The following is a 16,783-nucleotide window of genomic DNA, read 5'->3' on the forward strand; positions in this document are numbered from 1 at the left end:
TAGTCAATCCTAACCTGTCCACTATCGATACTAAAGTAAGCCTGCATGTAATCGTTACATACTTTAGTCAATCCTAACCTGTCCACTATCGATACTAAAGTAAGCCTGCATGTAATCGTTATATACTTTAGCCAATCCTAACCTGTCAACTATCGATACTAAAGTAAGCCTGCATGTAATCGTTACATACTTTAATCAATCCTAACCTGTCCACTATCGATACTAAAGTAAACCTACATGTATACGTTACATACTTTAGTCAAACCTAACCCTTTCCACTATCGATAGTAAATTAAGCCTGCATGTATACGTTACATACTTTAGTCAATCCTAACCTGTCCACTATCGATACTAAAGTGAGCCTGCATGTAATCGTTACATACTTTAGTCAATCCTAACCTGTCCAATATCAATAGTAAAGTAAGCCTGCATGTAATCGTTACATACTTTAGTCAATCCTAACCTGTCCAATATCAATAGTAAAGTAAGCCTGCATGTAATCGTTATATACTTTAGTCAATCCTAACCTGTCAACTATCGATAGTAAAGTAAGCCTGCATGTAATCGTTATATACTTTAGTCAATCCTAACCTGTCCACTATCGATACTAAAGTAAGCCTGCATGTAATCGTTTACATACGCTTGTCAATCCCGACCTGTCCACTATCAATACTAAAGTAAGCCTGCATGTAATCGTTATATACTTTAGTCAATCCTAACCTGTCCACTATCGATACTAAAGTAAGCCTGCATGTAATCGTTACATACTTTAGTCAATCCTAACCTGTCCACTATCGATACTAAAGTAAGCCTGCATGTAATCGTTATATACTTTAGTCAATCCTAACCTGTCAACTATCGATACTAAAGTAAGCCTGCATGTATACGTTACATACTTTAGTCAAACCTAACCCTTTCCACTATCGATAGTAAATTAAGCCTGCATGTATACGTTATATACTTTAGTCAATCCTAACCTGTCCACTATCGATACTAAAGTGAACCTGCATGTAATCGTTACATACTTTAGTCAATCCTAACCTGTCCAATATCAATAGTAAAGTAAGCCTGCATGTAATCGTTACATACTTTAGTCAACCCTAACCTGTCCAATATCAATACTAAAGTAAGCCTGCATGTAATCGTTATATACTTTAGTCAATCCTAACCTGTCCACTATCGATAGTAAAGTAAGCCTGCATGTAATCGTTATATACTTTAGTCAATCCTAACCTGTCCACTATCGATACTAAAGTAAGCCTGAATGTAATGTTTACATACGCTGGTCAATCCCGACCTGTCCACTATCAATACTAAAGTAAGCCTGCATGTAATCGTTACATACTTCAGTCAATCCTAACCTGTCCACTATCGATACTAAAGTAAGCCTGCATGTAATCGTTATATACTTTAGTCAATCCTAACCTGTCCACTATCGATACTAAAGTAAGCCTGCATGTAATCGTTACATAGTTTAGTCAATCCTAACCTGTCCACTATCGATACTAAAGTAAGCCTGTATGTATACGTTACATACTTCGGTCAATCCTAACCTGTCCACTATCGATACTAAATTGAGCCTGCATGTAATCGTTACATATTTTAGTCAATTCTAACCTATCAACTAACGAAACGAGAGTAAGCCTGAATGTAATCTTTTCATAATATAGTAAATCTTAGTCTACTCACTATTGATACCGGAGTAAGTCTGTATGTAATTTTTACGTGATATAGTAAATCTCAGTCTATCCACTATTGAAACTGTAGTAAGTCTGGCAAGTAATCTTTACCTACTTTAGTCAATCATAGTCTATCCATCGCTGACATGAAAGTATATTGTTGCAAAATCAATGCAGCCAAGCGGGACATGGTTGACCGTGATAATATAATCACAAGGGATGCCCAAAATGGAGGATCCTCACCTTTAAGCAAATACTCATGTGTGAATCCTGAATGGCTAATACGACAACGTCGAATAATGAGCTCATCAAATCTGCACTGACAACCCAAGTATGTATAACCAATGTAGGGTTATATTTCATGTAATTTAATAATGCCTGCCTGGGCGTCCCACTTCTTCTGCATTAGATCACGGATGTAAGATCTACCAAATAGCTTTGTAATCGGAGTATGGAATAGGAAGTGTCACAGATTTGATGAATGCTGACTTAGTGTTCGCCCATTGTGTTCCCAGAACTTCCAACGTGGCTGGGTAACCAACAAAAGACAATGTCGTATTGGCAAGTAGCATGATCATTACATAATTCAATTATTTCGATTACAAAGTGGAAGTTTGCAAGAGAGGTTTTTTATAGCCCCAATGCAACTCTTAAACATTATATATTGTTTATATGTAAGTGATTTTTATCATATTTAAGCGCTGTTAATATGGCATTTGCTTCGGCTGTGAAAATAGAACTATCACCTGGTAATGTAGAATATATTGTTCTGGATCCAATGACAGTGGCACAAGCAGCTGCGTATGACCTTGTATAAAACAAATCCCCATAAAGAGTATAAAATTCACATTTTTTACGCAGGATTGGATTCATTAGAATATAGCCTTATAACATACTGTGAAGATAATTTAATATGGCGATGTTTTAAAGATGGCTCATCGGCCTCGACGTAGAGACTGTCAATAGGAGACTAGGTTCTGAAAGATTTAAGACAAAGTCGGAAACCTTGGTGGTGGACATAATAAAGAAAAGTAAGGTTGCTTTTGCAGGCTTCATCATTGATGATAGAGCCATAATCGAGTTTTTAACGGACCAGTGCTCTGTGTACAGTTGGAGGAGGGTATTCTGGTCGCCTCGTAATATATCTATCGCCTTCAGGCATTTATTTTTCATATATTTTATATGTGGCCGAAAGGGCAAATGATGATCCATAAGCACACCCAGGAACTTGACCTCTTCTGCATGTTTGATAGGTGTACCATCTAAAATTAATTCCGGGTCGTTTTGGGGTTTATACTTTGACAAAATTGGATACAATTTGTTTTTGATATTAATCCGTTTCTAAACACCATTTGTTAATTTTATTTAAACACAATTATAATTGCCTTTCAATAGCATGCATTCTTTTGCCACAAGAAATATTAAAACCTTTGATAAACTATTTATCTTTATACTAATTAGTATGACAGACAAAATACTGCCTTGTGGGGCACACTGATCCTGATTGTAATGATCAGAGAGGGTAGAACCAACGCGGACTTGAAATTGCCTATCAGTTAAAAACTTGGGCATAAATTGAGGATAAACGACCTCGCAATCCAAAAATCGTGTAAATCATTTAAAATGCCATGTTTCCATGTAGTGTCATATGCATTTTCTCAGTTGAAAAAGATCGACACAGCATGTTGTTATTGAAAAATAACATTTTAAACAAAGGATTCTAAACGTACAAAATGATCGAGAAACCACATTGAATATCTGCTGTAAGGTTATTGGTTTTCAAATACCAAACAAGTCGATTATTCATCATGCTTTCCATGTTCTCGCAAACGCAGTTAATTAATGAGATCGGTCGATAAATCGTATGGTCACGTCCAGATTTAGGGTTTGGGAACAATAATAGCATTGCGCGATGAAGAAAGAACTTTTCCAGACGTCCAAATATCATCAACAACTTTACGAGGGTCTCTGAACACGATTCCGGTAAGTGCCTCATGAGCTGATAATGTATGTTATCCTGTAGCAGTATCATGAGCCTGAACTTCAAGAGCAGCATGAAGCTTATGAATAGAAAATATTTCAATGTAATCTTCCCCATTACCTGAATTGAAATTAATAGTTTTCTTTCCCTGTTGTCCTTTTTATATTTTTAGAATTGAGGTACATAATTCCACGAGGAAGAGTGTTTGGCCAAAGTTTCTCCAAGTTTATTTGCTATATCAGATTCACTAGTTAATAATTCGTCTCCATCTTTAAGATGATTATTGCTAGATTGAGCGCCCTTACCTTTTATTTTCTGGATCATATTCCATACCTTTGATATCGGCGTTCGTGTATTTATTTACATAATTTCGCCAGGAATGACGTTTACTATGCTTGAAGGTACGCCGTGCCTAAGCATTTAAAAGTTTGAATTTATTCAAATTATGGACCATAGGAAGTAATTTCTTCCGTGCCTTCCCAGCCTGTTTGCACTCATACCTGAGCCATGATTTTCTTATGTGAGGAATTGCTGATGATTTCGGGATAGACACATCAGCTATGTCATGAGTACGTCGGAGAAATCCTTTATGGCATCAGGAACTGCTATAAAATGTTCAGGTTTAAGTCTGTTACAACACAGTTTCATATAAATGCCATAGCCAGTTAGCTTTTTTAAAAGTTTCATCTTGAGAATGGGGTACTATCAGACGGATTCACAGGTTTTAATATTGTTGGAAAATGGTCACTCCACAAAAGATTTGAATCTGCAATTGCTAAATCAAGAGCCGAAGAAGTTCCTGTACCAGGATGTAAATATGTGTTGGAATCGTCATTATATATGCATAAATCATTATCAGATCAGAACTCTTCCAATAGTTTACCTTTAGCATTAGTATTTGTACCACCCCAGAGTGGATTATGGCCATTTAAATCCCCAATCAAAATAAAGGGTTTTAGTAGTTGATCGTATAAAATTTGAAGATCAGTCTTCATAGACGGTGAGATATACAAAGAGCATAATGTAAATGCAACGTGTAACGTAGGTCGCACTGCAACTGCTGGGGATTAGTAGTAAGTGTAATAGGGCTATGAATAACATTCTGTTTGACTAGGATTGAAGATCCTCCAGTGGCTCTGTTGCGACGTAAATTTTGATAAAATCGTAAATCGTAATACTTGCAGCAAATTGTAATAACCCTTGACGTAAATTGTAATAAATTTAAAAACGTAAATTGTAAGAAAATTTGACGTAAATTGTGATACGCAAATTGTGATAAAAATTGACGTAAATTGTAGTAATTTTAGTTGCGGTGTGTTGGTTTTTCGTTGCATTTCATACATCATATAAGCTTGTTAGGGCGATAACTCAAGAAAGAAATGATGGATTTTGTTAAAATTTGGTACCAAGGTGTCGTGGCGAGATTCATCGACACCAGTTGAATTTAGTTACCTTGAGAAAACTTGCAAGGTCAAGGAAAAATCTTAGGGTTTTGCCAATATAAAATTCTTAGCGCGATAACTCAAGAAAGAATTCCAAAGCAAACATTGTCAAAGTCACGAGAATATTGCAGAATGGTAGTGATGTCAGACAAATTTTCCTTAAAATTCATCGACACCAGTTGAGATGGTTTGGGGCGGTATCTGTGGAGACCAGAAGACCCGTTGGTTGTAATTACAACCCGGGGTACTCCTACAACATGACAACGCGAGACCTCACACTGCCAGAACTCGAAGCAACTCTGCACAGAACAGGACGTCATTCGACGTTTGACGACGTCAATGGTCAAAGGAATGCCCTGCAGAAAACGGTTGATTTTTGTGATTTACAGCCACGGGAGACAAGATCTTGTCATCTTCATGAAATGACACTCCTGGAAATCAGTCCAAGCAAATTTCTCTTATCTGAAAACTTAAAAATAGTAACCAGGTGCGTTGGCAGGATGTGCGGACACCTTCATTTTGATAAATACTTATGGAAAATATGATAACCGTAGTATCAAGAAACAATGGTGCTTGATAGCGAAATGACGAAAAAACATGATTTTTTTTTTTACAAAATTTGTCCTGATATATAATCGATATAAAATCTCCAACTGTCCTCTGTATCATGTTTTTCTGGCTAACCCACTGTAGATAGGGACAGTGGGAATCTCGTTAATCCTTTCATGCGCGTCACTAATTAGGTGACGAGGCATTTGGCTACCTTCAGAGAGTCATAGTCATAGTTGCGGTTTTGATATGTCAACATATACAGAGGGGTGATTCTAACGGGTATATCTAACACATTAATGCATGTAGAGTTGGGGATGGTGTGGTGTGGTGTTCTAACAGGTATATCTACTAGTGGCGTTCAAAAAGTAGTCAGCCTCGCCTAGAATATGGTGCAAATGTAGCTGTTTTTATGTTCTATTTTTCTACATATTATCTGTCAACCTCAAGCAAATTTGTTTTGCTATGTTCCAGCCTCCAGCCTCACGATCCCCAATTTGATTTTGTATCTTGGTACTCCCCAAGAACGCAAAATCTCCAATAAATGCATCACAAACTGCGGGAAACAAAATGTGCAAGTGAGTGAGTAAAATTTTACGTCACATCGGCAATATTTCAGCCATATCGCTACGACGAAAAGGTATGTACTAAGAATAAATACATAGACTATTATATACTTTTTAATAACCTGTCAGCAAGGACAGTATAACGACAAGATTATCATACATTTATTAAAACTAGTTTGAGTTGAGTGCAAAATGCTAAATCATTTCAAAACAACACAATATAAAATCGGGCTATAGATCGCCAGCAACTGAAGGTAGATCACCATGCTAGGGACCATGTGGACTTACGTTACTTTTACTACCTGCATGGTCCCTATCTGGAATTATATCATCCCCTCGGCTGTTGACGAATTTTGGCGAAGCCCTAAATTTAAAATACAAACATTCTACGATTAATATTCTGGCAATGATCAACAAACGTTGAATGAAGTGGTCTTAAGTACCCTCTTCGGAAGACAATACTTTCGCTACGTCAACCCTCTCCTAGGGTACAGTCACTAACAGTCATATGTAATAAGATGCGACGATCAGTACATGATCGATCAGTGTTAAGAGATAATGGTTGTTGCATGAAGTCACTAGCCATTGTCGCTCTTTGCTGTTTCCTCTGATGACTTAACCACACTTATTATTATGTCAGCTCATATTTATAAAATGTTCATCTAAAGGAAATATATATCTGCTCTCTTTGACCGTAATATAGTAATATTTCAGTTACACTATGTATATCAAAAGTTTATAACTTTCCAAGGTTCATGTTCAAGCTCGTGCTTTGAACCCTCACCCATTGTTTATGTACAGTAAATTTACAGTTTGCACCATTCTCATGCAGTTTATACTGTTAATCTCAATCTGAACACTTGTCACACAAGTCCTCATATCTTAGACGTGGACTGTGTGAGACAAGCAGTGGGGGTAAACCATGTTTGTTGTCGGTAACCTGGACATTCTGTGGCTAGTTCCAAGGCGACAAGACTTCCTGGAGGGTGGACGGTGTCATACTGATTTTGTGACTGACACTTCAACTGCTGTTGAGAGATTCTACACGATAGGTCTTGTTATTACTATGGGCTAAGGACGAAGTATGTTGCATGTCCCACTGGTGGGGCAAGGCGACCTCGACTTTGTTAACTGCTGAACATTAGCGATAAATAGACTGCATTTCTAAGCAGAACTATTGTAGCGACACAAACATTACACAAATTGTATGTCTGATGTTTTCGATTAACATAAACTAGCTCACATGATAAATAACAACATGTTGAGAGGTAGTCGTTTAATGTAAGATAGTGATTGTGTAGGTGTGTATACGAGACGTTTCATGTTAACCTTGCCAGTAGTTGCATCATTAAGGTCAGCCAAAAGAACAGTGGTCTTATTCAAGAAGCCGTCTTCAGACGTCATAAATGACGAGATAAATAGACTGCATTTCTAATCGAAACTATTGTGTCGATCCGTTATGGATCAACAACAAAAGCGACACAAACATTACCCAAATTTTATGTCTCTAATGTCTGACGTTTGCAGTTACATAAGGGGCAGTGGTGTAGCCTAGTGGTTAAAGCGATAGCTCGACACATCAAAGGCCCGGGTTCGATTCCCCATCTGGGTACAATGTGTGAAGCCCATTTCTGGTGTTCCCCGCCGTGATATTGCTGGAATATTGCTAATTGCGGCGTAAAATCCAACTCACTCGCTATAATTACATAAACTTGCATACATTTTTATAGGCGCGGATAATGTTTAAAGTAAGTGTTTTTCTCTATTCGCTGTTCTCGGTGATTAACTAGGAGTGAGTAAGTTAAACTTTAAAGTCACATTGGCAGTATTTCAGCCATATCGTGACTGGGAAAGTTGTAAATTTATAAATGAATAAAAAAACAAATTTAGAGAATATACTTACTTGTCTGCAAAGGACAGTAAAACAACTAGATTATCACAGATATAAATTTTCAAACTAGTAATTAAATCAAAAATATTTTAACTGTAAATGACAATACAATGTAAAAACAGGTTGTAGATTGCCAACAACTGAAGGTAGATCACCATACTAGGGACCATCGAGACTTACCGTACATTTGCTTTCTGCATGGACCCTAGCTCGGTTTACGCCACCCCTTCAGATGTTAGCAATTTTGGGCAATCTAGCCATAAATTAAAATGACATATATAGAAGTAAGTTTAGATTTACTTTGAACGTTTTGGGACTTATGTACCCTGGCTGTAGAAAGGTTGCCTGTCATGTTTTGTATCGGAGCATATTACGCAAACCATTATGTTCCAATATAAACCATACTCCTGCGATATTTAAGCACACAAATGTCTCTCGTTAGAGATTTACATGTAGATTGCATTTGGGCACAATTAGACTAACGCATTATCCAAGAATATATATATACTAGGCACATAAAGAAACTGTGCATACACAAATTTATTATAATCTAAATTTATCAAACCTGTGTAGAAACATAAGGATTGAAACTCAGAGATTAGAGACATGTATCCAACATGCATGCACGTGCCACGTTCCGTGACGTCAGTGGGTTCGTCCTTGAGACGTGCAATACGTTGTTGCACGTGCATTCCGGGAAAGAGAAAAAGAGCGAATGAATGCCACACAATACTGTCACTTTGGAAAGCTCAACCCCTGCCCTTGCGATCGTTCAAATTATTAAACGGCTATTGAAACGCATAGCATGCCAAGGCCCACGTCTGCACAACGTCATGAGGCCATTGGGATGGTCCGTGGGGGAATGTCTCAACGACAAGTGGCTGCAAATTTCCACTGCCACCGGAACACCATTTCTGCACTGGTGAGACGCTACCAGAACACAAATGACGTCATCGATCGGCCACGTTCTGGACGTCCACGTGTAACAACGCCAAGACAGGACAGATGGATAAGGGTGACCCATCTTCGCCACAGGTTTCACACTGCAGTGATGACTGCCCGAACCACCCCAGGACTTCGCCGTATCCACCCCAACACAGTTCGACAACGTTTACGTCATCACGGGATCAGACCACGACGTCCCGCCATATGGCCTATCCTGACACAACGTCATCGACAAGCTCGCCGAATGTGGTGCCGAAATCATGTCCTCAGACCCTTGTTTTGATGGAGAAATGTTGTTTTTACAGATGAGTCCAGGTTTATCATTTCCCATAGTGAAGGACGTCAACGTGCCTATAGACGCGTGGGAGAACGTTATGCACAGGCCTGTGTTTTGGAGAGGAATCGCTTTGGTGGTGGTTCCATGATGATTTGGGGTGGAATAACAGCACGCCAAAGAACTCCTTTGGTGATTGTTCAGGGCAACTTGACTGGCGTGGGCTACAGGGATCAGATTCTTCGACCTGTGGCAATTCCTTTTCTGCAACGTCATGGCCCTGGGTTAACATTCCAATAGGACAATGCCCGCCCTCATACGGCAAGGGTTGCTATGGACTTCTTGCAACACCACAACGTTGACTTACTGCCTTTGCATGCAAATTCACTGGATCTCTACCCGATAGAGTATGTTTGGGACGAGATGGATCGACGTCAACGCCGTCTTCCTCATCCGCCAGATAACGTCCTTGACCTTGCAACAGAACTTGAGAGAATCTGGCGTGACATCCCACAAGCCTTCCTTGCACGTTTGATAGGCTCTATGCGTCGTCGATGCACTGCTGTTCTCAATGCCGACGGTGGACATACCCGTTATTGAGCTTGTGACATGGTCGTTTGACCCCTGTCCCGCTTGTGGACTCGTGACGTCATTGTGGTTGATTTTTCAATTGAAATTCTCCCGACTTGTTATGGTCTCATGATCCCTCCATTAAAGTTGATATGTACCTTTGACATTGTTATCGTACTGGGATAATATTTTGACAAAGCACAGTTTCTTTATGTGGCTAGTATACTTTTCATTGTAACAAATAAACCCATTTAAATTGAAAAGGAGCCGCAGTCAGATGGGAATTTCAGAAGCTGGGGAAATCCAAACTTGCTTCATTTAGGGCTTTAGCATAACCCGAGTCGCCAATGAACGAGACACGGGTACCAAAGGTACCTTTCACGTGCATCGCGACTCACAAAGTGTTTTTCGAACTTTGCATTTGGTTCTTGAAAACTGCTAAATTGCGGTTATGAAACCAATGATGTTGAACATATGAGCTATAGCGTTGGTGACATATTCAAAATAGATTTGAGCATTCCGAATAAGCCTGCTTCTACCATGTTAACGCAGTGTTTGCCCTTAGTCATTCGTCACCGCTCGCCCCTTTCCGTAACCTCCAAGAAGACTCGTCCCCGCCTCCATGCTATGTGCGAAAATACGACAGAACGCGCTTAATGGTTGCAGTGCTTTGATAAAAATAATCCCGACTACTTAAAGCGTTTATGGCATTATGTTATTGTCTAAAAAATCTTGAAAAATCTACATCGTCTTACTGAAAGTACTAAGAAAGTAGCTAACAGAATTGTGCTGTCTAATGTGAAGTTCTTGATAAGAATCATACGATTGACGGTGAGAGATTCAAATACACGCACGTGCGTTTGTTGACATAACAGCCGTAATGGATGAATGCATTTCTGGCGATCTTGCGGGCTTGTTGTGGTAATTGTACGTGCGCTTCCAACAGTTTTAGGAAGCGAGTTTCAAAACAATAATATTATATCTTTATATAACTAATCAACTTTAATGGCCCAGACAGTGGTGAGTGCACGACTCTGTAAAGTACTTTTCGCCTGAGACCTAGCAAATGTATCGGTGCAGAAAGATTTATATAAGGGGTATATATATATATATATATATATATATATTGTAAATATATATTCGTATAGGCGTACGTGGGTTTGCCTGGACACAGTGTGGAAAGTACACATACATACATATACAAAAAATATTTTCTCCATAGGTTCCATACCTTATTATTCACATAACGTTGAAAACATGACTTCGACATGAATGAACAGAACCAGAATCTCTCCATCACTGGTTAATGTGACGTACGGGCTGGATTCCTCGTAGACCTCTTCTGCAGGAAACCACAATGTAGTGTTCACTTCTCCCTATTGTCCACGCCAGTTTATGATGTTAGATTACAGGATCACAAAATACATAGAACTACCAGTGAAATGTAGCAGCGATCATATCATTTGGCTTGACATGTATTGTTCAGAATTACCCCATTATAGTTTCTTTTGTGTCAAATATCATATTGAACCATTAAGTTAAATAGAACACTTTGATCATGTGACCGTTACATACGTTAGTCAATCCCAGTCTATTCACCATCGATTCTAAGTCTGGCATGTAATCTTTACATGATATTGTAAATCCCAGTCTATGCGCCATCAGTAGTCTGGCATGTAATCTTTACATGATATAGTAGGTTCCAGTCTATGCACCATCGGTAGTCTGGCATGTAATCTTTACATGATATTGTAAATCCCAGTCTATGCACCATCGGTAGTCTGGCATGTAATCTTTACATGATATTGTAAATCCCAGTCTATGCGCCATCAGTAGTCTGGCATGTAATCTTTACATGATATAGTAGGTTCCAGTCTTTGCACCATCCAAACCAGAGTAAGTTTGGCATGTAATCTTTACATGATATAGCAAATCCTAGTTTATGTACTATCGATACCAGAGTAAGTCTGGCATGTAATCTTTACATGATATGGCAAATCCCAGTCTATGCACTATCGATACCAGAGTAAGTTTGGCATGTAATCCTTAATATGGCAAATCCCAGTTTGGATACAGAGTAAGTTTGGCATGTAATCTTTACGCCATATAGTAAATCCCATATAGTAAATCCCAATCTATGCACTATCGATACCAGAGTAAGTTTGGCATGTAATCTTTACATGATTTAGTAAATCCCAGTCTGTGCACTATCAATACCAGAGTAAGTCTGGCATGTAATTCTTACATAATAAACTAAATCCCAGTCTATGCACTATCGATATAATAAAATTACACTTGAAAAGGAAATGTATTACAGGAATGTGTCATGGAATCGACTTGCCTTCGGCTTTCGTTGGTGTGAAAGCCTGTCTCAAATGTACCATATATTCAAAATGTTAACCCTAGAAAATACAGTTCCCGTATCTGTCCCGAAAGCACATGGCGTAAGACGGAAAATAGTGAAAAGGTGTTCATAAATAAGTGACTGCACATCACTAACAGTAACAGACGACAGTAAGTCAACTACCGCTAATACCGCATGGTATGTTTTTCGTTGTGGTGTGTGTTGAGTGGTGTGGGGTGTGGTATAGTATTGTGTGCGTGGTGTGGTGTTTGGTATGTTGTGTTGTGTTGTGTGTGTGTTGTGTTGTGTTGTGTTGTGTTGTGTTGGTGTTGTGTGGTGTGGTGTGGTGTGGTGTGGTGTGGTGTGGTGTGTGATATGATGTTTGATGGTGTGTGGTGTGATGTGCGTTGGAGAATGCGATGTGTAGTGCGTGGTTTGGTGTGGTGCTTGGCGTGGCGTGGCGAGGCGCGGCCTGGTGTGGCGTGGCCTGGTGTAATGTGGAGTGATTTGTGTGGTGTGGTGTGTGGTGCTTGATGTGGTGTGGTATGGTGTGGTGTGATGTGGTGTGGTATGGTGTGGTGTGATGTGGTGTGTGATGTTTGGTCTTGTGAAATTAGCATTCGCTGATGCTAAAAAGCTTGTTGATTCAACAGTTCCAAATGATTCATATGCATCAGTCGTCAGGACACCCTCCGAAAGCTTGTCAAAGGTAAATTCGGCAGTATCCAGCATTTCAATAGAGTGTCAAACAGACTTGACTTGGGTTACAAACGATACCCCTCACCTTCTTACACCTGAACAGTCTAGTCAGACTTCAGAGTCGGTGCAAACCAAAGTTCAGGATGAAGTACAATTATTGTCCATTCAGAAGACTCGATCTGACACAATTTCAAAGAAAGTGGTCAAAAATACAGTTAAACCTAGGACGGAAAGTGTGAAAAAAGTGGTAGTCCCTCTAAGGGTTCAGAAAACCGTATACAATTATGTAACAAATATGGTTCACTCGAGGACATGGATGTGTCAGAAAACGTCCATCCCAGGACACATAGCTTGTCGCCCTCGAAGAAAGTGAGGGGTAGGGCCTCTATCAATCCACCTAAAAGATAGGTCATTTTACTAATATCGTGCAGTGGAATTGTAGAGGTCGGAGGACTAATTTTAATGAACTACAGCTATTAGTCCAGGATTTAACGCTATCAGCATTCTGTCTACAAGAAACGCATCTGAAACAGACGATAATGTTACTTTACGCCAGTTTACAGCCGATCATCATTGCTCTCCTCTGGATGATAGGGCCACTGGAGGATCTTCTATCCTTATACGGCGGGAGGTTATTCGCAGCCCTGTTGCAATTGAGGCTAAACTCCAAGCTGTTGCAGTGCGACTTACTCTGGGTGTAGCATTTACATTATGCTCTGTATATATTCCGCCTTCATGGGTGATTCAGCAAACTGATCTACAGTCACTCTATGATCAACTCCCGAAACCCTGTGTTATTATGGGTGACCTAAATGGTCATAACCCCCTCTGGGGTAGTAACAACACTAATACTAAAGGTAAAATACTGGTAGATTTTATTTCCAATAATGACCTATGTATATACAATGATGATTCAAGCACTTACCTGCATCCTGCTACCGGAACCTATTCTTCTCTAGATCTGTCTCTTGCAGACTCTAACCTAAATGAATTTGATTGGTCTGTCCATAGTGACCTCTGTGGAAGTGAGGACTTCCAAACTATTCTTTCAGAAATAACTCCATCTGATTCTCCATCATATACAAGATGGAACTTTTCGAAGGCTAACTGGTCCTTATTTCAAACTATATGTGTATACCGAAATCCTCTACAACTCCACACGTACGGAAACCATAATTTAATACAGAATGTAGACAAGCCAGAAAATTTCCGCCACCATCCAACTGTCCATAATTTAAATAATTCAAAATACTCAATGCCAAGGCACGTCGTATCTTCAAACAAAACAAACGATAATCTCGGAGGAAATATGTCTCAAACTTAATTCACGCACGCCCATGTCTAAGGTCTAATGTGCTGGTCACCATCTTAAAGATGGGGATAACTTAAAAACTGACAAATCTAAAATTGCAAATAAACTTGGCGAAACTCTTGCCAAAAACTCTTCGTCGACAAATTATGTCCCCGCGTTTCAGAGATATCAAAAACAACAGGAAAAGACTAAACTTAATTTCGAATCAGATAACGGTGAAGATTATAATGAAGTGATTTCATTACATGAGCTACATACAGCTCTTGAGCAAGCTCATGACACTGCAGCGGGAGATGACAATATACATTATAAGCTCCTGAAACACTTGCCTGAACCATGTCTGATGACACTTTTAGATATATTTGGCCAAATATGGACGTCTGGACATTTCCCTCCTTCGTGGCGTTATGCCATTGTAATCCCAGTTCCAAAACCTGGCAGGGATCCATCGAGTTACAGACCTATATCTCTAACCAGCTGTGTCTGTAAAACCATGGAACAAATGGTAAACAATAGATTAACTTGGTATCTTGAAACCAATAACTTTATAACAAATATCCAATGTGGTTTCAGGAAAGATCGTAGTATCTTTGATCATTTGGTATGTTTAGAATCCTTTGTTAAAAATGCTATAGTAAATGAACAACATGCTTTTGATCTTGAGAAAGCTTATGATACGACCTAGATAAATGGCATTTTGAAGGGATTTACATGATTTTGGTTTGAGAGGCCGTTTGTCTCTTTCTATATCACAGTTTTTAAAAGACAGGCAATTTCAAGTCCGAGTGGGTTCTACCCTGTCTGATCAGTACAATCAGGATCAGGGTGACCTCAAGGCAGTATTTTGTCCGTCACTTTATTTAGTATCAAGATCAACAGTTTATCCAAGGTTTTAAACGATTCATTTAATGGATCACTTTTTGTGGATGATTTTAATATTTCTTGTCGTGGTAAGAATATGCATACTATTGAACGGCAATTGCAGTTGTGTTTAAATAAAATAAATACATGGTGTCTTGAAAACGGCTTTAAATTTCCCAAGTCCAAAACTAATTGTCTACATTTATGTAGAAAATATAAGCCGCATAAAGACCCTGAACTATCTTTAAATGGCACTCCGATCAAAGTTGTAACGGAGGCCAAGTTCTTGGGTCTAATTTTCGAATCCTATTTAACTTTTATGCTTAAAGCTAAATGCCTGAAGGCCCTTGATTTGTTGAAAGTTGTTTCCAACTCAAAGTGGGGAAGGGATCATGCTACCATCCTCCACCTATATCGATCATTGGTCCGCTCGAAACTTGATTATGGCTCCATCGTATATGGTGGAGCCTGCAAAAGCAACCTAAAACTACTTGATTCTGTCCACCACCAAGGCCTAAGACTTTGTCTTGGGTCCTTTAGAACCTCTCCTATTGATAGTCTCTATGTCGAGGCTGATGAGCCATCCCTTAACCAAAGGTCGTATCAAATTATCATTACAGTATATAACAAAACTCTATTCTAACCCTGCATTTAACTGTGTTTTCAATCCTCTTTATGATGATTTATACAACAAAAAGCCTTCTCTTGTTCTGCCTCTTGGGCTCAGAATTAAATCATTCATTTCTGCTGCCGGCATTGAGCTGGAAAGTATATCTCCTTCCCGTCTCCTTTCTTCTCCTCCTTGGCAATTGGTTAGGCCACAAGTCGACCTAACACTCACTAAATTTTTAAAAATCAGAAACTAATGCCTTACAATATAAACAAGAATATTATCAATTAAAAAGTAAATATAATACATATAAACGTTTATTTACAGATGGATCCAAAACAATATCTTCCCGAATACCTAATAACAGCTCTATTGTCACAGCAGAAGCTAACGCCACATTTAAATATATTAAAAAAAACACCCTAATTTTCCGACTCTCTTTCGTGTCTTCGGGCTATCAAAACTCTTTCTTGCAAACATCCACTTTCAATAGAAATAATAGAATTATACAATTATACAGCCATGTTGGAATCTCTGGTAACACTGTGGCCGATTTTGCTGCTAAGGCAACACTCAACAAATCTGTGACACCACTTCTTATTCCATACTCGGATTACAAAGCTTCCATTAGATCGTACATCCGTGATCTGATGCAGAAGAAATAGGACACTCAAGTGGGTATTAATAAATTGCATGATAAAGCCCTTTATTTGATATACCTGCTTGGGTTGCCAGTCCAGATTTGAAGAGGTCATCATGCGACGATGTCGTATTGGCCACACAAGATATACTCATGCATTCCTATTCAAAGGTGAGAATCCACCGTTTTGTATCCCTTGTGATGAGAGAATCACGGTCAAGCATGTCCTGCTTGACTGAGTTGAATTCTCCATCATAAGGGATAAATATTTCAATATCAAAACTGTAAAGGACCTTTTTAATAAAGTTAATTATCATTTAATCATTCATTTTTTAAAAGACTTGGATTTGTTAAATGAATTTTGATATATGTTTTGTAAATAGATAAAGTTGTAGAATTGGTAGTTCACATTATCAAAGA

The sequence above is a fragment of the Haliotis rubra genome, unplaced genomic scaffold (assembly GCF_003918875.1).
Source record: "Haliotis rubra isolate DU_JTF1 unplaced genomic scaffold, ASM391887v1 Scf879, whole genome shotgun sequence".
Classification (NCBI taxonomy): domain Eukaryota; kingdom Metazoa; phylum Mollusca; class Gastropoda; order Lepetellida; family Haliotidae; genus Haliotis; species Haliotis rubra.